The sequence below is a fragment of the Bacillus rossius genome, assembly GCF_032445375.1.
Source record: "Bacillus rossius redtenbacheri isolate Brsri chromosome 4 unlocalized genomic scaffold, Brsri_v3 Brsri_v3_scf4_1, whole genome shotgun sequence".
Taxonomy (NCBI): Eukaryota; Metazoa; Arthropoda; class Insecta; order Phasmatodea; family Bacillidae; genus Bacillus; species Bacillus rossius.
Window position 1 is genome coordinate 4,976,232 of NW_026962010.1, and position 22,440 is coordinate 4,998,671.

At 36.7% G+C, this 22,440-nt stretch overlaps 1 protein-coding gene across 1 annotated transcript in view; it reads right to left on the bottom strand.

The window, feature by feature from the left end:
* LOC134541621 (somatostatin receptor type 5-like) overlaps positions 1-22,440 on the bottom strand; it is an 84,756-nt gene that overhangs the window by 5,868 nt on the left and 56,448 nt on the right. The gene's annotated exons all lie outside the window — the stretch shown is intronic.

A 22,440-nucleotide genomic window follows, 5' to 3' on the forward strand; every position in this document is an offset into this window, starting at 1 on the left:
TCAGAGAATAAACTAAATTACACTATTTTATACAATCAACACATAGTACAAGTACAAGACGTAGTCTACCCACTATATTTGGTAATATGTGGCCAATAGTTAAGAAAAACTTGTCAAATATATCAGATATTAGATATTCAGGAAAAGTTTATTTGAAAAATTAGGAGGTAAAAAAATTACCGAGTATGAATGTTACTTTTCTTGAGTTACTTTTCAAAGTCTCTCAAAATATGCCATGCAAAAAAAACTGCTTTCATTTTAAATACCTTTTTAAGTGTCGATAAATACTTCAATGCAAAATTTAAAAAAAAGTTTAAAGTAAACAATAGAAAAAATAAAATAACTTGAGTTATTTTAATTGAGAAAACAACTTGCCTAAATACTTATTTTACACAAAAAAAATTTTTACAACAAGGTTTTGTAATGCAATGCCTATCTTATGGAAATAAATAAGAGCTTATGTCCAGCTGAATGTTCGTCATAGTTAATTTATTGACTACTGGGCAGTAATATGAAATTATATATATTAACTTCGTATTAAAAAATGATCTAAAATTTTGTTATTCCTAATAACTTGTGGACACGATTACAATTGGAAACACAAACGGCATGCAGCCCAACCAACGAAACACAACTAACATAATTAAATCATGACAAATCATCATATCATAAAAGAAAGTTGTTGCTAGAGTAAAGTTTTAATTTTGACATCGGTTTTATAGAAACCTAGGCCTATCGTGTATTCACATCTCATAAAATTTATTCAAGGTTATTTTTCACACAAAGAAACTAGAGAATAAATATAAAATGTCTTCATATAGATATATAAATATAACGAACTTATTTAGCCATAAAGTGTCAATTAGCGATAGATCCATTAAAAATCCTGTGAAAATAATAATCATTCTTCTCTAGGTACTGCCTGATATCCAACGATATGGAATTCAAGTAGAAATAAGTGTAGATTTAAAAAAAAAGAAAAATGTTACATAAATATTTTCCAGTCAAACAACGGTATGTAACATTTCCCTATAAGTTGTTTCAATTGACTTTCATTAGGTGGGGGTTAAATGTTCTTAATATATTTAAAAATACAAACTTATGAATTTTCAAAAGCTAGTTGCTAAGTGTTATTTTAATATCTATAACATTCACTATTTTCAATTTTAAAGTAATTTTACATCATGGCGTAATTTCCCAAATCACACATTAGCTTATTTGTTCTGTATCTTCAATCCAGATACACAAAATAAATTAAACCTCAGAGGTGCGAAATGGTAAAGTGATTTCCATTTTTAGAGCATGATCATAGAGAATCAGTATTTTGAACACCAGGTGGCTGTAGATAGTAAGAGTACATATATCAGTTCTTGAGATAGTAGACTTTTGAATTCAATAGCAACTAGCCTGGTAAACACATTACGCATAGTTCAAAAATATTGGCCACTGTAACGTTCGAAGCTTTCAGATATCTCTACACTGTTACGATATCTCTCTCATGATAAGTCACTGATGAATGTTTTGTTACATCGTTAGCGCTGTTGATGTGTCACACCAGCAATAATAGAACGTCACAAAATAGCGCATCACTAATTCCGGGCTTTGACTGTGGCACGACTGCCGCTTCACGACGAAAAATTGTTTGCAAACAAATCATAAATTAGCAGTAATACCAAAATCTCAGGCGCAACAAAATTTCAGATGGTAATTAATATCCAATATGGTCAAGTATCGGACGCCACATTCGTTGATAAATGGGTACTTATTTTTCTTCTGTTGCAATACTGAAGTTTTCAGTTGCTGTCACTTCAATAAATGCGTTTATTTCTTTTGGATTTCACACATTCAGAATAACTGTATATTAAAACAATAATTTTTATTAACTGTTTCACTATTTTATAAGTGAAGAGACTCTTGTAGAGGTTTATTTGAGAGTGAAAGAATTTTCTCTCTGACTAATCAATACATTTACAATGACTTATCTATACTAATATTATAAAGCTGAAGAGTTTGTTTGTTTGTTTGTTTGAACGCGCTAATCTCAAGAAGCACTCGTCCGATTTGAAAAATTCTTTCAGTGTTGGATAGTAAATTTATCGAGGAAGGCTATAGGTTATATTATATTATATTATCAATAACATTAGGGATCCTTACTAAAAGTCCAATTTAGAATCAAATGCGTTGGAGGGGGTTAGATACAACATGCAGTACTCGTACGAAGTGTGTGTTGACAATGCCGCAGGCGCTAGAAGTTTATTTCCTATTGCCTATTAACATTGTTGCCACGCACTAGATGCCTTATCATTCTTAATTTTCCCATACAAGTAAAATACACCCGTGTGATATTAACAACGAAGTAATCAGTACCCTCATAAGAGTTCAATTAGTATTTAAATACTTTTCATCACTTTAAATCGCAAACCTAAACTATTGTTTTTTTTCTGTCTCTGTGTTTAATTTGTTTTTTTATTGCCCTTTTTTTCAAGTATATATATATATATTACAGACTTGAAACTTCACAGCAATGTTCCTTATGTTACGCAGGATGACATTTTCCGAAAATTAGATCCCACGGGTGGTTAAAACCAGGCAAAAGTGGGTACTTTGTCTGCATGAGAACATAATTTTGCATTGTTCATGCCTTCTGCGTCTCCATGGCAACGGGCATCACGCGGCAGTGGCGTACCCACAAGGAGGGGCATGTATAATGAGCGGCGCAAGAGTGATCTGCCTGTAGACTGCCGTAGCGAAGTACGGGTACATCAGTTGTACGTTGCGTGCACGAGTCGGGAAACCATCGGTGCTATTCATTTTCTCTCCGGTACATTATACAGCATTGTAATAAATTTTCACTGAATATTTTTTATTTACCATTACTGTAAATGGGAGATGTGGCTTAATTTTGTTCCATTAGTATAGCCGTGCGAAGCCGGGTCGGGCAGCTAGTCATACATAATTGATAACATAGGGTTCTTTATAAAGAATCATGAAGTGCACAAATATAATACAAGATTTAATGATAACATTCATTTACCTTCTGTATCATTATCAGTTGTTCAGAAAGGTCCCTTTGACCCTCTGGCAAAATTTTTTAACTCTTTACCTAACCAATATAAAGTATTAAGCTGCCAAGATAAAAAGAAATTTAAGGTTAATGTAAAGAAATTATTACATAAGAATTGTTTTTATAATATCAATGAATATTTTGACTTATATTGTTATTTTAAAAATCATTTATAATTTATAGGCTATAGGTAGTTGTTATTCAATATTTTGTGGTATGTTGTCTTTTTTGTATCATGTTTGTATCGTGATTATGATTTGTTAATATGTCGTATTTGTTTTTATCAATTTGTAATCTTTGTTATAATTTATATGTGCAATTATTGACGTTCTCTATACCCCAATTATTGTATTACATACATGTATAAGGGTCAACAGAGATATGTAAATAAATAAATAAATAAATGAAATTCTGTTGATTTTTCCAAAATGTTTCGTAATAACGGGTGATTAAATTTTTGTGTCGACATCTTCTTGTATCCATAAACAAACACAAAACATGGCTTTTAACAACAAAAAAAAAAAAAACAACAAAAAAAGCATGCGTGTGCATGAAGGTGTGTTCTAAAACACATAATTCGTTTCAGCCTTGAACTGCAGAAATATTTAGTTGTTTGGCTTCGCGTATTTCACGTCATCTAGCTACAAGTTCGATTTTGTATTATCTATCAAAAGTTTGGAATTACAGGACACACACATCTTCATAAATAACTTATCATTTCAAGCGGACTACTGGAAGTATTAAATTAAAAACATGAAATTACGAAGGTTGACACTAACAAGTGGCAAAGCTATAGCATATGCTCTGTCGAGCAATAAAATGATGTATGAAAGCTATGCTGTAGGCGGATACTTAATGCGTAGTATTCCAAAGATTTTGAGGCTTAATCTCCATCAATATTAATAGCAACAAATTACGTCATGTCTCACCCTTCATGGAATGTTTGCTGCGCTCATATAAATCCAGGATGAGTTGCACTTTATTTAATTTTTAGGGTGTGTGAGAGTCTACATATATATAAGGATACTATGTAACCACGTATTCACGTGACCAGGCAATAGTAAATTATCTAACCTAACCTCTCGCATGACTAACATCGCACATTACTACAATGTTAGAGGTTGAGTCACCATTCGACTTAACATGCATTAGACGAAAAACCCTACTTTTACCCAATTATTTTTTGCACTGTCCTGTAACAGGAGTGGAGTATGCGGATAGTGTTTGATCGATACTTTAGGAACATTAGAGAAAAAATTATATGTTTTGTACGGTAAGTATTCTAAATTATCCACCCTAGCTAAGGCTAAATAAACCTGCTCCTTGTAGGACTTATAGCCTACGACATAAGAACACAGTGCGATTCAATAGAAATTTAAAAATATGGGTGCGTGTAGTTATGTACACGCATTTGAAATGATATTTACTTGGCGTCGTAAAAAAAAAAAAACTAATTTTGTTGCAAATAATAAATAGAAATAAAATAATAAAAATACTGCAGTGATAATATAAATATGGTTGATGAAGTATAAATTAAATCATTTAAGATTCTCAAATAAATACACAATATTCAATACATATTAATATAAACATGTGTAGGCTATTCAATTAGTAATTTGATTTAATAAATCAAAGTATTTACTTTAATTTATTATGTAAACCGAATAATAAACTAAATGTTTATCCTAATTTATTAATTATAATTATTTATCAAATAATAATGTAAATATATATAATGAAAATCAATTATACATTCGGGAACATAACCTCATTTATATAAATACATTTGAAAAAGTTTATAAACACAATTTATACCACTAATATTCACAATAAATATATATTTTTTAATTATATGGATTAACATTCAAAATCAATTACTAAAGTATATTATTTAAAAACACATGTTAAATTTTTATTTGTATGTACCCTTTTTATATTCTCTCTTTTTTGTTGCAAACTGCAAGCGCATCGTAAAAATGCACTATCATCATATTTCATGACGCGCCTAAAGAAGTATAACTTCAAAAAATGTAACGTACTTTTACAAAAGATCACTTTGGAAACCAGTTGCCAAGAAATAGTTTGTACATAATTTTTCAAGAAAGACATAGTATCTTTGCACAACACATAGCTATGATTATTTTTGCATATATGAAATACCTTTTTTCTAGTAATACTGGGTAATTCTTACGCAAATTGGCACTTTATTTTATATTTTAATTAATGTTTCTTTCATGCATCTTTTTTTAACCATTGAAAAGATAACACAGGCGAACAATAATTATTTTTTTGGTGCCTAGGATTTTGGAACTGATTTTAGCTATATTTGGGGCGCTGGATATAAATATGAAATTATTTTTTATCAGCTCTACGTCTTGAGATAAGAGTGAAGAAATAATTAAAATCGCCTGCTTAACTCGTCACTTCTTCACTTCTTCACAGGGATACCCCAGGATGGGAACCCCATCATTCATTTCAACGCTTCAACTAAATTTGAGGTCAGTTTGTGAGTTTTAGCCGCGCAGGATCGATCAAAGTTAATAAAAAAAATGAGTTCCAGTATAAGAAGTTGTGTAAATCATCCTGATGTGTTTTGCTACATATGCGGAGAATACACATTAAAAGATAACAGAAAGACTGTTAGTGACTATGTAAAGAGTGGTTATCATGGATACTTTTTTGTTAAGCTCGGTGATCAGGATAAACCCTGGGCACCGCATCAGGTTTGTAGAACTTGTACAGAACATCTACGCCAGTGGACTAGCGGGAAAACAAAAAGTTTGAAATTCGGCGTACCGATGTTTTGGAGAGCACCCAAAAACCACATCGATGACTGTCTTTTTTGTGTCTAGTAAATATTACTGGAATCAATCGAACAAACCATAGCAAGTGGACCTACCCAAGCGGCGAAAATCTATGTAAGAGAGGTAAAATAAACTGGTAGAGCGTTGCGAAAAGTGCTTGGAACTGAATGGCGACTATGTGAAAATGTGACGCAGATATGTAGTAAACTAAAACTTTCAATAAAACATTTGTTACGACTTTATTTTTTTTAATGAAAAAATGGTACTTACTTTCCGGACACGGCTCGTATGCGTTATTTCGGAACATTTACAAAGAGGAAACCAATTATACAAAAACATAGGCAGAGTAATATCGGGAAATATTCGTGTCGATAATTTCGATACCAGAACCTCGAATACCAACAGATATTCTGCATCGCCATCGGCAGGCGTGCTGAGGCGAATCACCCGATTATCGGAGGAAGCGATGCCAACTGCGGGCGAGCGATTTCATTGGCTGACGTCTTGGAACACAATCAGAGCAGTCGCGAGCTAGAACACAGGCGCGCCTCGCCACCGCGGGCTCCAGCTGTCACCGATCACCAGTCGTGCTGGCAGAAAATAAAACAAATCACGTGTTTTCATGTTGCAAATGCACTTATAATAGACTACAAAAAAAAAAAAATCGAACACGACATTTAAAGTAAAATTCTTTAAAATAACGCCAAACTTGATAGATGTACGCCAATTGTGTTTTCAACTACATTTATGGTCACGAATTAAGTTTCCGCACCCGCTTCTATAATTCGCTGACCGAACATCTACGTCGACTATAAAATAATTATATTTTTCACAGCGAAATTTTAAACTATAATATGAAACGGCTCCGATAAAGCGAAAAAAAAAGAGAACTGATTTTCGAAAAGGAATTTATTAAAACACTGACCATCTTGTTAAAATACACCAAACAGTTAATATGTACTACAAAGTTTCCCTTTGGCTTTGTGAACTTTGGTCCGCGCCGTCCGCCATAGATGGCAGCACCGTGGTTACACTTTTCCGTTTCATGCAACTTCCGTGCCATTCACGAAATCACTCCTACCAAAATGCCTCATACCGAGGGATGAGATGTTATATATAAAACAAAAAAAAAAATTGGTTTTCTGTAAAGTCGGTTTACGGACGATAGTTTAACGTGACAACGTCAAAACAAAACATTGATCAAATGATTGCACACTTTCATGAATAAAATTGAATCATTTTTATTGAATTATCACAATTTTGTATGGATACAAAAAAGGAGTGAAATGAAATCTACAATTTAATTGATAAAATTACTTTTATTTGAACTCATTAATTCAAATATGTTTATTACCTTAACGAAAAGATTATTTTAAATATAACTTTTATACATGTTTTCTATTTAACTTCTTCCAATCTCTGTTATTCTGGTAAGGATAGGACGATGATAGGAAAAAGTAGGAAACGAATGGGAGTGTTTCAAGTTTGATGTGCCTCGAAAAAGTCAAATCGATGGTTGTTCCAATCGAGTGGAAGAGAGATAGATGCGGCGCAAGCGTACAAATAGCGTAACGGGACACAGCGTAACGGGAAAATGTGCGTAACGGGACACTTTTTCGTGCGTGCAGCCGGCGTTCATCGATTTATTTGACGTCACGTCAAAAATATTAGAAGAATAAGAAACGAATGCGGACCAAAACTCTCTCTCCGGCGGGAGATCGCGATTTGGCCACCCCTGACTTCATCGGCGGTGTTTACGACCGCGTCGTAAAAGGTCATAACGCTCAAGACGGGAACAAAAGGAGCCCCCGCCCCTCGGATGAGCTCCACCCACTTATCCACCCCCCGTCGCAGCGCCCGACAGGATTGTTTCAACGTCGGGAGCTCAGCGCGCCCGAATACGCCAATGTTACGTACCGCAAAATAGGCAGCTAGCGAACAATTTATTCTATTAGGTAACGCACTTAAGCCTAAAGAGCTGAGCTGTATCGTAAGTTTTTCTGTAATTAGCCCACATATGTAAAATAAAAGTTATTTTTAGTTTTTGGTTTGTAAATATGACTTTATATTTTCACCACATGTTGAAGCTGATTGGTGAAACGAGTCGTTCGTTGTTGGTAAGGTACTATAGACGTTTCCCACAAAAAAATTGCTACTTCGCTGCCTAACTGACTGTCTGCATCTAGCCTATATCAAACCCTACTTTTTCTTCTATAAGCATCAATATAAGCCCTCATCTGATTGGCTGGCACTGCACCCAATAGAACGAGTCTTATCGTTACTGGCTTCCTCTATCAAGACCCACTGGCAAGTATAAACAGATACCAACCCCCGGAAAGCAACGAAACAAAGGAGAATAAAAACGTAATAAATAAAATTTAAATACAAATAAATATTATCAAACACAGATACGGCTTGGCCTCTCTATGAATGTCGAGTTATTGCATTTCAAACCTATTATTTTCGATCTACTGAAACTCATTAAGAAAGATAAGTATCGTGTTTGACGTTTTATTGCGAATTTGGTCACCAGATACCTATGTATATGAACACTTCGATTGACTAATTTAGCTATGGTCACTTACTAGAAGTTAATTTTCGTTTTTTTTTAAAGCTGCGTAACTTGTACAAATGTATATCTTTACTTTAATTTTCAAAATATTTCTTCATAAAAACCTAAAATCAGCAAAAAATTATTTAAGAATGATGTGGTAAAACGTAACTTAAATAATGTAAATAACCCGTAAACAGAATAAACTTATATCTACCTAGTTTAATTTGCTACTGCAGAACTTTTTTGTAAGCCTCAGAAAAAAAAACATGATTTAAGAAATGCGTTAGTATGTTATTCGTGCCAGCACATAAACAAGCTGAGAGTATCTAAAGGCAAACAAAACTTAGAAAAACCAGCAAAAGGAATTTTGTCAGTAATCAATATGAAAGGGAGAAAAAAATAGTAGAACGATAAATCAAATAGATGAACGAGGATGGCAAATGTTAAAACTCACCATCAACTGTATAACGCGCAGGTAAAGGCTGTAAATAATTAACGAGAAAGTTTCTTAATTTTTTGCGCTGGTTTAGTTTTGTTACTTGCCAATTTTTAAAACTGAGTGAATATTATGGCGGTCAGTATTTTATAAATATTATTTTAAGATTTAAAAAAGCTTTAAGGTTCAACTTATATTTCAACCCCTAGGATGAACGGAAAGTTTGTTTTCATGTGGTTTACAGTTTAAAATAAATTTTTTTATTTTATGAAACCTTGTTTATAAAACTGTTACGATGTAGAATGTAATTCCTAAATCTATAGCAAAATATTTTTCAGAAAATATTTCCAATTTTCTGGGTATACCAAATTCATTTCGTTCATACTAGATGTACATAGAAACTATTTAAAAACAAACGACCATAGATGCATTACGAATCAAGGGGGAAAAGTTCAAAAACTTTAATGGGAAAAAGAAACTAAGGAAACGATCCCTTTAGAGACAGATATGTGACACCACAACCAAAGGAACACGTGCGAACGCAGTGGACTGCCAGACGCGAAACGTTACAACACGACTGGGAATACATATGGCGAACAAATCAACCACGTTTCAATCTCAGTTTAGACAGGAGAAACAGACTTGTATTCGCATGCTTGCAACATGTTGAATAAGGTTCGCACATTCAAACTTTCCACTGACGCCTCTTTTCAAACTTGTAGGTATTTGACGATCAGATGAACTCCGAAAAAAAAACGCCATAGAAAACGTGCAGCAAGCTGAAAAGCTTTGTTGTGTTCTGGTATCCGGGTGAAAATTGCTTATACATCAGCGACAATTTATCACTGAAATGAACAATATCACACGTTGGTTGAAGTTGACTGTTACCATGAACTTTTTCACGGGACCCTCACGTCGTGTCCTGGATTTTGATGTGTAACGTCGTAGCTCTCGACATGTAGCATTTTGTATGAGTAATTTAGTGAATGGAACGGAAATCGCACGGAACGGAAATGTGTAACAACGGTGCTGCCAACTGTGGCGGATGGCGCCAACAAAAGTTCACAAAGCCAAAAGGAAACTTTACAGTATTTATTGTTTAATGAAATTCCTTTGTCGAAAACCAAAATCAGGTACAAAGCCGATGTTTAGTATTTTTTTAAGTTTTTTTTTATTGGAGTTGTTTCATAATATAGTTTAAAATTTCGGTGTGCAAATAGAATGATTCAATAGTCAACGTATCTGCTCCTGTAGCGAATTCTAGCTGCGGATGCGGAAACTACGTGTGATTCGCGTCAATAAAAATGTGGTTGAAACTGAATTTTCGTACATCTATCACACTCGGCATTATTTCCAAGAACTCTACGTTGACTTTCGTGTCTGAGTTTTGTACTATAAGATTATTTGCTTGCAACATGAAAACACATGCATTTGCTCGTTACCGAGTTTATATGTTAAACCTCTCTGGCGAGTACTAAAAGACTCGCTATTTTTTTTGTTATTAAGTATTATGTGATATAAAAATCGGAAACAACGGTTCATACACAAATGGCACGCATAACGAATTTTCGAAGCTAATCGATGAGTTGACACGGTTTTCGAGCAATACTAAGCTCAACTTTAAAAATATTAGTTTCGTACAAAAAAATTCTCACTTTATTCTACCATCTACTTTTTGCCTCTTTTGTTTTCTTCATCCGGAAAAATTCGCATGCATGCATGCATGTAAATCGCGTCATTAATGGAGTTTTGAACTTCACCAGCTTTGATTCACCACCAGGTCTGTGGTTACAACGATTTTATAACTTTTTTAAAGGAAATTTTTTAAAGTTGATTGCGAGGACATGTTCAAGGATAAAAAAAAACTTTGCCCCTTGTCGCGCGCACGCACGCGCACACACAGTGTAAAAAAAGTTACATATTTTATACATTCTGTACGAGCCAAATTAAAGTTTTTTTTTTTTTTTTCACAAGAGGAAAGCTTGCAGAACTTTTGAATTAGTAACACTGTTGCTGCGGACTTCGCATTAGTTATTTAGCACGAGAACACAATGTCGCTCTCTCTTGGCAGCTCCAAAGCCACGCACCAACATCCAACCGTTGAAAAAAGTCGTAAAATGGACATAAAATGTCGACACGCCATCATACATATCAAGCAGGCACGTGTCCTAGGCACGAAAGTTGCGTGGTTTGTGATGAGCGAAATACTTGTTTCACTGAAAGAAAGATAATGCAAATCTAACTAGTTATTATTTGGCGTAAGTGGTGTTGCTTTTACCGTAACAATAATTGTACTAAAGATATTTCAGAATGAAATTAGTTTAGCCGTTCTTGTTATTGATCAAAAATAAACAGTTATGACCTTATGCAGTTGTTAAATAAAATTACATGTACCTATTTTTCACGGAATTTATTATGCCAATAAGGATTTTAACGTCTTCGGTTTCATTTTTATTGTTGCTTTATCAATAAGAGAAGCGGCCACAACTAATCAAAAACTGCTTCTACTCACACTTGGTACTCTCTAACCCGCACATCGAGTTGGAATTTGTTCCCCTGCAAGCTGGTATCCATGACAGGCACTCATTCTTACCAAACCATTTTCTTTTGGAAAAATTATGGGGGGGGGGGAGGAAAGAAAGTGAAATTGTGAACTATTCCCCGGAGGAAAGGAACGAGGTTCAAAGAGAAGAGCCTGATGAAGGTGTGGGGGGAAGGAACACAAAGGAGAGACCCAGACCAAGAACGTGGGAAGATCCATTTAGCGGATACTGCAAAACGTAGGCGAGTGAGTTCGTGTGTGTGTGTGTGTGTGTGTGTGTGTGTGGGTGCTGGGGCAAGTTCAGGAGCGTTGCTGTCGCATCTCTAGCTTTCTTCCTTCCGGTTGAAGTTACAACAATTTAACCTTCACCCATATCTTAGTGAATAAGCTTACAAATAGTAACAGAATAACAACGGTTTAGTACAAACAAAAAAGAGACAAGTAGTTGATGGAACGGGGAAAGCTGGTCTTTGGAACAGTTCCACCGTCCAAAAAAAAGCACTGAAGTGTTACGTAAGCGTATGGAGGGTGACTGTCTAAGAATGGATTTAAATTATCTGTACATGGTGTTTGTAAGTTTTTTGTAATAAAAGAGGTGTCCTCATAAAAAAACCAGGAACTCTTTCAAGTCCGATTTAGATCAAAAGTTCTCCATTGTAACAAACACTTGAAAAACTCTATCGCAAATGCAGTATCTACATCATAATAGTCTTGTTGTATAATAGCCTCGTTGTTATAATAATAATAATAATAATAATATAAGGCTTCCGTGTTCATGGTCTGAGATTTATGTTTTTCCGTCTCGAAATTAGAGTTTACCAACGTTATGATCAACGTTGCGTTCGCCACCATCAGCAGGAGACTGTACTGTCTAACGAAGCGCGGGTGAAGAACTCTTTATTTATTTTTTTGACGATGCCAAAACCCACATAAAAAAATTATAAACCCATACAGAAATACAAAAAATAAAAACAATAATTTTCTATTTGCATATTTACAATCAAACATTTGGACGACCAGCTCCAAAGGACGGGTGCAAGGGAAGGCTCGGATTGGCGTTCCTGGCGTCGACTCGGACAAGCACGACCCGAGCCCGAAGCAACACAAGGGCCTTAATGAAGCAACCCTAGGGCCTTAATGAAGCAGCCCCAAGCAGTCACGACTGTCGCCAGTGCGCGCCCAGAGGCCGAGGCCCGTGCAGGAGCCTACTGCGACCCCTAACCTCCTGGTTTGGTTACCGGGCGTTTTTGTTTACAGTGTTCCTGAAAATATTCCTGCGAAGCAATGGGGATTTCAAATGGCCGATATAATTATATTTAAATTTGATTTCGTCGGTAAGAATTTATTTTTACTTTAATATCGTGGTGTTTTACAGCCCTCCCTTTAAATAAAAATGAGTTGGGGGGGGGGCGGGGGGAGGTTGAATTTAGCTTTACCTGAGCATCTGGCCTTAGATGCTCAGGTATTCTTGGTGACTTTATTTATTTTCTTTGGTATTTTGAATTATTTTGCTTGTGGGCAAAGGCTGGACTATTTTAACGTGTTAAGCTAGACTGTGGGCCACTGACCCCCCCCCCCCCCCCTTACCGGGAGAAATGGCTGCCAAGGCGCACCACAAGAGTGAGGTAAGCGAGCCACGCAGCTCATCCAATGGTTCGAAACTGCGTTTTAGCTTCCGTGTTTGCCAACCTTCCCACGCCAAACTCTCTCACCCTCCCCCTTCACAGCTTTTTCCCTAACGCCATTTGTTACTCGTCCTTTGGTCTCTTCCTCTTTCATTTATTTATGTCTCCTGTCCCGGCGCGGAAACTGATAGCCCTTTCACGCCAGCAACGAAACCAATCTTTTTTTTTTTTTTTTTTCACTCGTTTCGAACGAAACTCGCACTTTTGTTTTGTCGTAATCCGTCGATCGTATTGTTCCCGTTCGCGCGAGAGTCTGTGAGGGTTACGAATTCACCGAATCGCGTTTGGTGAAGCGGGTTTACAAGGCAACACTTAAAGAAATAAGAATGAAGATTTACATTTAAGTGTCAAAATCGTGCATCAAGTATTTCATAATGTGTATCTGTAAAGACCACATCTAAATAAATGAAATGTAACAAAATTGTTTGTAACAATTTTTGATTTCTATGTACCGTAATTTTTCCAATGGTTTATACTGATTCGTACTTATAAAACTCAATAATCACAATGACTTGACGGCTCCGATGCCTAACCGTTTTATAACAAAGAGATACCTGAAATATAACCTGATCTGGACGCTTCATGAACTGTCAACCGGCCGACAAGGTATCGTACTACACAGACAAACCTACTTTGATATTGCACTCAAAATATTTCGAAACACAACAAACGTTTCAAAAATGACTTCAAAATGTAATCGTAATATAGTTCTGATTTTTTCCCCCCGTCATTCGTAATAACTTCCCCCCCCCCCCCCCGCCCCCCAAATAGTTCTATCAACTCACACACAAACACATACAAAGATTCAGTAATCCGTTTCTGGTACACTTCCGTTTTACAAGCCGGGAGCAAAAATTTTGACCTGAAATGCTCGCTGCGGTACATATTGTACGAGTCCGCACAATGGGAAAGCGGGCGTTTCCGCTCCGCGACCGATTGGATTACTGTTTCCGCCTCGCCGCCTAGCGCCCCCCGCCTATGCCTATGCGCTCGGCGGACACAATGAAAACGAACACAGTTCCCCCCCCCCCCACCCTCCCCCTCACAATGACGTGGTGTCCCGAACATTTGCACGAGAGCAGAAATGCCTCTTCGCTTCCGTCAACGGCGTATCGACAAAACTGACACGATGTGACGCCTCCCATTGGAGCCCGCTAGAATCCCACAACCCTCCCCCCTCCATCCTTATCAAAAAAAGTTGACAACTGATGGTTTGTTCCAGGGACTGGCCGTGCATGAGGCTGCTGCACGCATACCGCGTGAAGCCACTTCTCGTCCAGCAGACAATTGCCGCACACCAACAACAACAACATCATCTGAGTGAAGTGTGGTTGTTGCAAACGCGCGGAAACCCTGATTCGTACTCGCAGACCATCATCGGGCGTGGTCGAGTGACATCACCGCGACGCTCGGGGCGTTGCAACACGGCGATGTGGTGACATCACCCGACCCCCTACATCATTCTGTGGGCCCCGTTGCTAGAAGTCATGATGCCCCCCCCCCCCTTTTTTTTTCTAACAGAGATAAAAAATGTTTTTTTATGTACATTGTTTTAGTTTTTTTTAACCTTTTCACAATTATTTTTAAAACACATTAAAACTAGTTTTAAGTCAGTGTTTAGATTGTCAACGTAAATTTATTTTGAATAATGGAAAATAAATGAGTGTAAGTGTTCTGCACTGTCAACATGGTGTCACGTCAATTGGTGGTGGTTTTGTTACTCACAGTTGTAGATTCAGACACATTCTATACGCACAGCATATTTCCGAATAATATTACTCCGGTGTATATTTCATCGGTAACTAACTTTAGGCCTTACTGTTTAATTGTTTTATATGATTTATTTAAAATTGTCTACTTTTTTGTTTTAAGTTTTTTTCTTTCCTTCGCAGGCCCCCTAGACCCATGGGCCCCGTTGCCATAGCAACGGTAGCACCGGCCATGTGGGGGCCTTGATCACCCAGAGCCACAGCAGCCACATCCTGGCGACTCTCAGCTCTGTGGCTTGTTCGGCCAAACTCCCCCGTTTCGCGAACTCCCGTGGGTCTCCCGCGCACGGGACGGGAGGTTCGCATCAGTCCCGAATCTCACCGCGAGTTTTAAACCACTTTAAATGAACCAATCGTCCACATCATTTAAAAAGTATATTCAAACGAAGCTAATCCAGCCCAGCCGACCATTCTCACAATATCTCGTTTTTTTTAAAGATGTACAACTAACCTAACCACTCGTTAAAATGGTGAACTATGTACTGTTAAACTGCTTGAAGTATCACAACGCTCTCTTAGGAAATGATTGAAAAAAACATGTCACAAAGTTTTAACCAATCAGTATAAAACTTCTAACCAAATATGGCACATAAGTTACAAACGGAATTCAAATTTCGAAGCTCGACATGTTGATTGTACATAAACAGGGAAATAAAATAAATAGAGGTGAAAAATAACACCCGAACATGCAAGACGCGGTCTCAGAATGGATGGACGCGAATCCTACAAAAATAAGTTTCAAATAGGTTCGGGAAATCCTAATTATTGTTGATTTATTTATGATATACGAAAGATAGCTCAGACAATTCCGTGGGAAACATTTAACCAGAAAAAAATTATAGAACATATGAATACAGTGGGCTGACAACCATGAGACAGTTGCGAAGAGAGCAGTAAATAGAGAGAGAGAGAGAGAGAGAGAGAGAGAGAGAGAGAGAGAGAGAGAGAGAGAGAGAACATATCAACCTGCGACAACACAGCGAAGCATGACGAACCAAGCGATATTTTTGTATAACAAACAGCGTACACCAGTAATGGCGTGTGTCCATGAAACTATTTAAAATCAATATCACCCATTGCAAGAATAATTCAAAGAATGCATTGCACAGGAAACATGTATAAAAGTTATAGTTGAAATAATCTCTTCGTTAAAGTAATAAACATATTTGAATTAATGAGTGCAAATAAAAGTAAATTTATCAATTAAATTGTACATTTCATTTCACTCCTTCTTTGTATCCATACAAAATAGTGATAATTCAATAAAAATGATTCAATTTTATTCATAAAAGTATGCAATCATCTCATAAATGTTTTGTTATGACGTCACGTTAAACTATCGTCCGTAAAACGACTTTACAGACAACCAATTTTTTTTTAACTGTGGGTTTTGAGAAATTTTACAGCAAGTAATGGGGAGGAGGCCCGAATTTTTATTTTATTTTTGTGTGCGTCAGCGCAGTGGGTTGCAGAGCCGTGACACTACCAAAAGAGCCGTATGTGGCTCGCGGGCCGCGTTCTGCCGACCCCTGGCCCAGAGCGATGGAAATACTACTGCTTTGAAAGCAAATGCAAATTACCAAAGATTTAGGCCGACTTGCACAGTCGCGACTCGAGGCAAAGCAAAGGGTTTTTCTACGTGTAATTTAACTGCAAAGTTTTTCTTATATTTCAATTACCTGTATCTACAAGCGTTTCATAAGAACTCTTTGAAGTTTAAGTGGAACCCTTCAAATATTCTGCTCAATTAAAGCAGCCTAGTCATTTTAAGCTGAAGAAAAAAAATATAAAATTAAAAAAAAAACCCGCAGTCATCATTTACCTCTAGGTATGTGAATCATTTAATTATTTTACGTACGAAAACTTCTCGTCTTTACCTTTCCGCAGGGTTTTTTTATTAGATCAAGAACTTCAAAGTGCAGTGACTCAAAGCAGCTAGAATCGGACGCATGCTGTATATATGTGTACGTGGATGTACATAAAGTGCGAAAGCAATAAGGTTCACGTGGCCGGAAACCTTACCTCCTCTTTGCGCCTGGAGGAGAGCGCAGACTGGCCAGACGGCTGGGAACAAGAGGTGGTAACCAGCTTCGTCTGGCGCTCGAGGCAGAACTGCCAGCCAGCAGTTTCCCGGTCGTGCGATCCGCGCAGCAGGGGCCTGGTTCGTCTGTGGCAACACAGCCAAGTCAAGGCGCAAGGACCCCACTGCGAAAGGACGGCGCAAACCAATAGTAGCCTTATACCCTGCGGGGCCTTGGGCTATTTACTTTTTTAGGGGTCTTTCACCGGGAAATATCAAAAAAATCCTCTTTTTTTAAATTTTTTTTAAACCCAACCTGGAACTTAAATTTCAACGATTGTTTTGTTTGTTTATAATAGGAAAATTTTCATATTACCGTATTTCTTGAAAAAAATATCCTCGGGTCAGTTTTATAAATGCTTAAGAGCAAATTCCCCCTAAGACACACTTAGGTCCTCCCCTAACCTGGACCCTCCCCTACACACTTAGAATTAACTTAGGCTAGGAAAAAAAATCCCACAATTATACGTGACGATAAAAATCTTTGCAAGTTTTTCCAATACGAAATCATGACTTGAAATAGGTGTTGACCAGCACTCTAAGTTAAAAGATAATAAATATCTAATCTTACTTTTCCCATTAATGTCCGTATTTTTAACAGAACACCGCACAAATAAAAATAAATAAAAAAAAAAACAAAAAAAACGCCGCGGGACCTGAGCGATTTTTCTGTTTGCGCTGCCCTGATGCTACCCGCTGCTACTGTGCTTTCTTTAAATGATACGTTATTTAAATGATTCGTGCATTTGTTTAATACAATTTCTTGGGCATACACCATTGAATTTTTGCACCGTTTGTCATGAGAAAAAATCATAAATGCAAATTAAGAAATAGAAAATTAAAGACATAAACCCACAGAAAACAAGGCTGAATAAGCTGATGTCAAACAGATAAACCCAACGATGAACCTAAACAGGTATTACGGACAACACAACGGCGACAGCACAGGCGAACACATTCGAACTTAAACATGAAACAGTAAAAGAATTCCGTGGAAGGAATTTAGTCACGAAAAAAAAAAAACAGCTCAGACGAACACAGTGGGCGAACAACGAGACAGTTTCAACAACAACAGTAAATGCAGACGGACAAACAAAACCTGGACAACGCAGCAAACATACGAACGCAACGATGAAGATAAACAAACAGTTAAACAAATTTTTTTGGGTTCAATATTTTTGTGCTGTCATCATTTGTGTTTTTTTTTTTCGTTCTCTTAGTTCATTTTTTTTGGTTTTCTTTGTTTGTTGACCATATTCCTGTTATGGAAAATTTTGTGGTGTTTATATCCTGTTAACAACAGCAATTTTTACTTTATTTGTGTTTTTGTCTTTTGGGTTTTTTGTAGTTTTCTTCTACAGACATACATGTGCTTAGCAATGGCGTCTGTCCAAAAGCTTACATCAAGTTAAACAAACGGATTCTGTGCTGTTGCCAACGCGCTTGCACGCTACAGCGAGTGTGCTGGCGCACGTCCGCGGTGAGATACTTAACGAATCGCAGAGCTACTGCTGCAGATAACTAGTAGTTCTCCCCGAACTGAGACATCGCATGTTCCGTTTAAAGCGTGGTTAAGTAATGACCAATTTAAGTACCTTAATTATTTATAATCAGAACTCCTGTTTGTGTTTGTCCGTGAAACCGTCTGCCACACGTAGGCTAATTCCGCCAAACTGTTCGAAGAATAGACCTTAACACGTAGGTGAGGTACCGACTGCCTTCTTGTCGTACGAGCTAGTGGCCAACTCTGGTTTAGAAGTTTTCAGGCCACCCTCATGCCTTCGGCACGACCTGACGACTATTTCGTCTAGCCGGGGCATATAAGTTAAAATAAACCCAATAAACAAACCAAGGAATAACAGTTTGAAGTAGAATAATACCAATATAATAACTAATATTTAAAATGCAATCGACTACATACTGACAAAATAATACGAAATGTGAATAGTTGTGCAAAATGTTACGATGTTATAGCAACTTCGGCGTGCGTTTTCATCAGCGCGATTCAACATTCAACACATTTTTTTTCTAGCAACTTATAATTGTGAATGTTGTAGAGATAATAATTTATTTTCAAAATGCGACCTACATACTGAAAGACATGACACAATACATTTTCCTGTGTTTCTCGTTAACAGACATCTTTCAGATTTTACAGGAATTATATTATATTATTTTAGGGTACAAATTTAAACATTACAATATTCTACTTGAATGTATAGATTCGCTATGGTTAACTTAACCATACAGTGTTAATCATTTTCATCTTTACGAATAATAATATTTATAAATTTTTCCTGAACCTCCGTGAATCCACTGGTAGGTATATTCGTAAATTGACGGGTGCTTAGGAAAATAACTGCAAATATGAAGGTAGAAGAATCATCTCGAAGTAGTCACAAAAATATCTGAAAGATTTTTAAGTCCAAGAAAAACAGTACTCTTTATCCTTCCAAGTTAAACTCGCTTACATCGGAACATAGAAATAAGAAGAAAAATAACTGCGAATATCTTTTTTTTCGAGGTGCATTCTTGATTATAAATTCTTTAAATATTTACTTTAAATTTCCAGCAGTGTATCGGGTCATTCGATGATGAAATTATTTGGTTAGATTTAAAAAAAAAAAAAAAGTGTTAGAAAAATAATTGTGAATTTTCAAGAGGTTAAAAAAGAATTGGCGAGGTAAAAGCATCGCAAACAGCGGAGATGTGTTGCGAGCAAACTGATAACAGCCAGAAGAGCTGAACAAACACCGCCGGCGACACGCCACGGACGATGCAATAACCTCTCTATATGCATCGCCACCTGGTGCAGCGCGCGCGCACACACACACGCATGTCTATAGCGACGGAGATTGTACAATCACTGTACGGCATGTGCGCTGCCGGTAACTGAACCCATTTTAATAATAACTTTCCTCGGAAAACACACAGCCGTAAATGCATAACATTTGTTTTTTGAAATTTAACCTCGGTAAATGGCTTGTGAAGTTGGCATTACATTGGAATATATTTACATGTAGTTGGAAATAAAATGTTTCATTGGGGAACATTTAACTTTGAACCACTTATAGCGATAACTGCAAACTACCTGAGCTTATTGTGAGCATTGCTTAGGTTTTTAAAAAAAACTAAAATACGAGCTTTAAAACTCACAATACACTCGATATGTTTACAGGAAGCGTAAATGGCTGATGCTAAGAGTTCCGGGTTCGATTCCTGACCGGGTCGGGGTTGTGAAAAATATCCTATCCTGGATCAGGACTGATTGCCGCATCATCCTTTAGTAATCACATCGCGAAGGCAATGGCCAATCACCGCACACTCAGCTAGCGTCATGGGCATTTTACACTCCGCCGCTCCCACCCTTACGATGTGTGTTTTAATTTGCAGACGCAACATCATACTACTTGCTAAACGAGTTAAATATTAATATATATATAATTTTAAGTTTTCGAATGCTTTGTTAAATTATAATATATCCCGAACATATAATCTTCAGAAGGAACTAGCATATTTATTTAATCAATTATTATTTTTTAAAATAACTTTATAAAATTAAACACTTGCTACGTTTCACTGTAAGAAAATACATTTGAGTATTTTCTAAACATGTTCTCAATTATAAGATAATTTTTTTCTTAATTGCATATGACAATTATTGTTTTTGTGAACACATTTAATTGTTGGTTGTGGCTGTTATGGTTGTTTTTTATATTTTTAAATTAATTATTTAAGTAAACGCATTCCTGGTTACAGACTTATTAAGATTTACACAAATACAGTTTTTCCATAGAATGATGTCCCTATTATAAAAAAATAATAGTATCAAATGTAAGCGTTGTCGATTGTTGGTTCAAGGTCATAATTAAAGAGTAACTCTTAACAGTTTTAGATAAGCGAATGCGCGAAAGCTGCTTTATTGTTTTCTCCCATGCAGCGCGAAAGAATGGCTGTTTCCTCAATTAGTAGGGGTGAACTTGTGAACTTTATTTGGCAACAGATATCGAGCCCCTCCCCTATTGGAATCTGTTTGTTCGAGAGTGGTTGAACATCTAAGTCCCTGGCCGTTGGATTGGTCGTAATGGTCGAGACGACAGAACTCATTTTCACTGGCCTCCACGTTCACCTGACATAACGCCATGCGATTTTTTTCCTTTGGGGCATTTTAAAATATCGTGTCTACGTTCTGCAACTATACCTAATGATCTGCCAGAGTTTGAGACACAGATCTGTAAAGACTATTTATTGCTTCCATTACTCCGGACCTGTTAACCAAAGTGCGGGAAGAAATGCAGTTAAGTTTGGGCGTGTGCCGTATAAATAAAGGTACACAGTCATATTGAACATTTGCAAGGAAAAAAAAACTAAGTTAGTTTGCGTTCTATTTGATGTATAATTTATTTTAAATAGTCTAAGTTAAACTTTTATAATATACCATTGAATCTGTGACATTCTTTTATGGACACTATGTTCGAACATGCAAAAATAACGCCCTCATTTAAATTGACACGATTTTATCTTTTTTTAAATTTATAAACTGCTAAGAGGATTTCTCGAACTCGCTTCACAGCTGCGGCGCGTCAGCTAATTCATGCCTCGGACGCATGGTATAAAGCGCGCATCAACTCACGCCTGGCTGATTCATCGCCCAACCTAGCGGGGCGTGAGGCGCTCTGCATATTGAGTACGCCAAGGTCGTTACGCCAGCGTGAGAGCGAAAAAAAAAAAACTTTTACCACATCAAAAATTTCTGCGTTGACTGCACGATGTATAATTTCTGCGTTGACTGCACGGTGTTATATTGGTGGAGGCAGGAAAAAAATAAAACCGCACATTCGTTTAGCGCTTGTGTTGATATTCAAGCTCATCGCTTCTGCTACTGGCGCACAATTTATCTGGACGTATGTGGGCCAGAGATTACCATTTTTATAATTTTCAAAAGTTAGCAATCAATGGGCAAGTGACGCTATCGCAAGAATACAAAGAGATAATGGAGTCTATTCTAGAGGTCACATATTGGATATAAAGGAATTAACATATTCAAGTATACGGAATATATATATATATATATATATATATAGTCCTGGACAAATATGTGAGCTCAAGAGCTGGTAAATTATTAATATAACCTAAAACACATTTTTTTTTGCCGGTGATGTTAGTATTGAGTCTGGGTTTGAAACTTCACAAGAAACGCAAGAGCACGAGGACGCAACACGCAACAAACATAGGAAAACTACGGTGGTTTATAAAAAAAAACATTTTTCGAGCTTCTCTTTATAAACAACAATTGTCACATAAACGTGTGGAATTATTACTCATTTGACATTTAAAAAAATCATTATTTGCTCTCACTGTGCGAAAGTTTTATAAATGGAAAAGTCATGCGCGTGATGAAAATAAAGAGGCAGCCTTTTCTACAGATATGACGTGTAAGTCTTTAAGGAAAAGTTCCTTTACAATACAGAAGGCGGAAACACAAGCCGAAACGCAAGAAATTGAA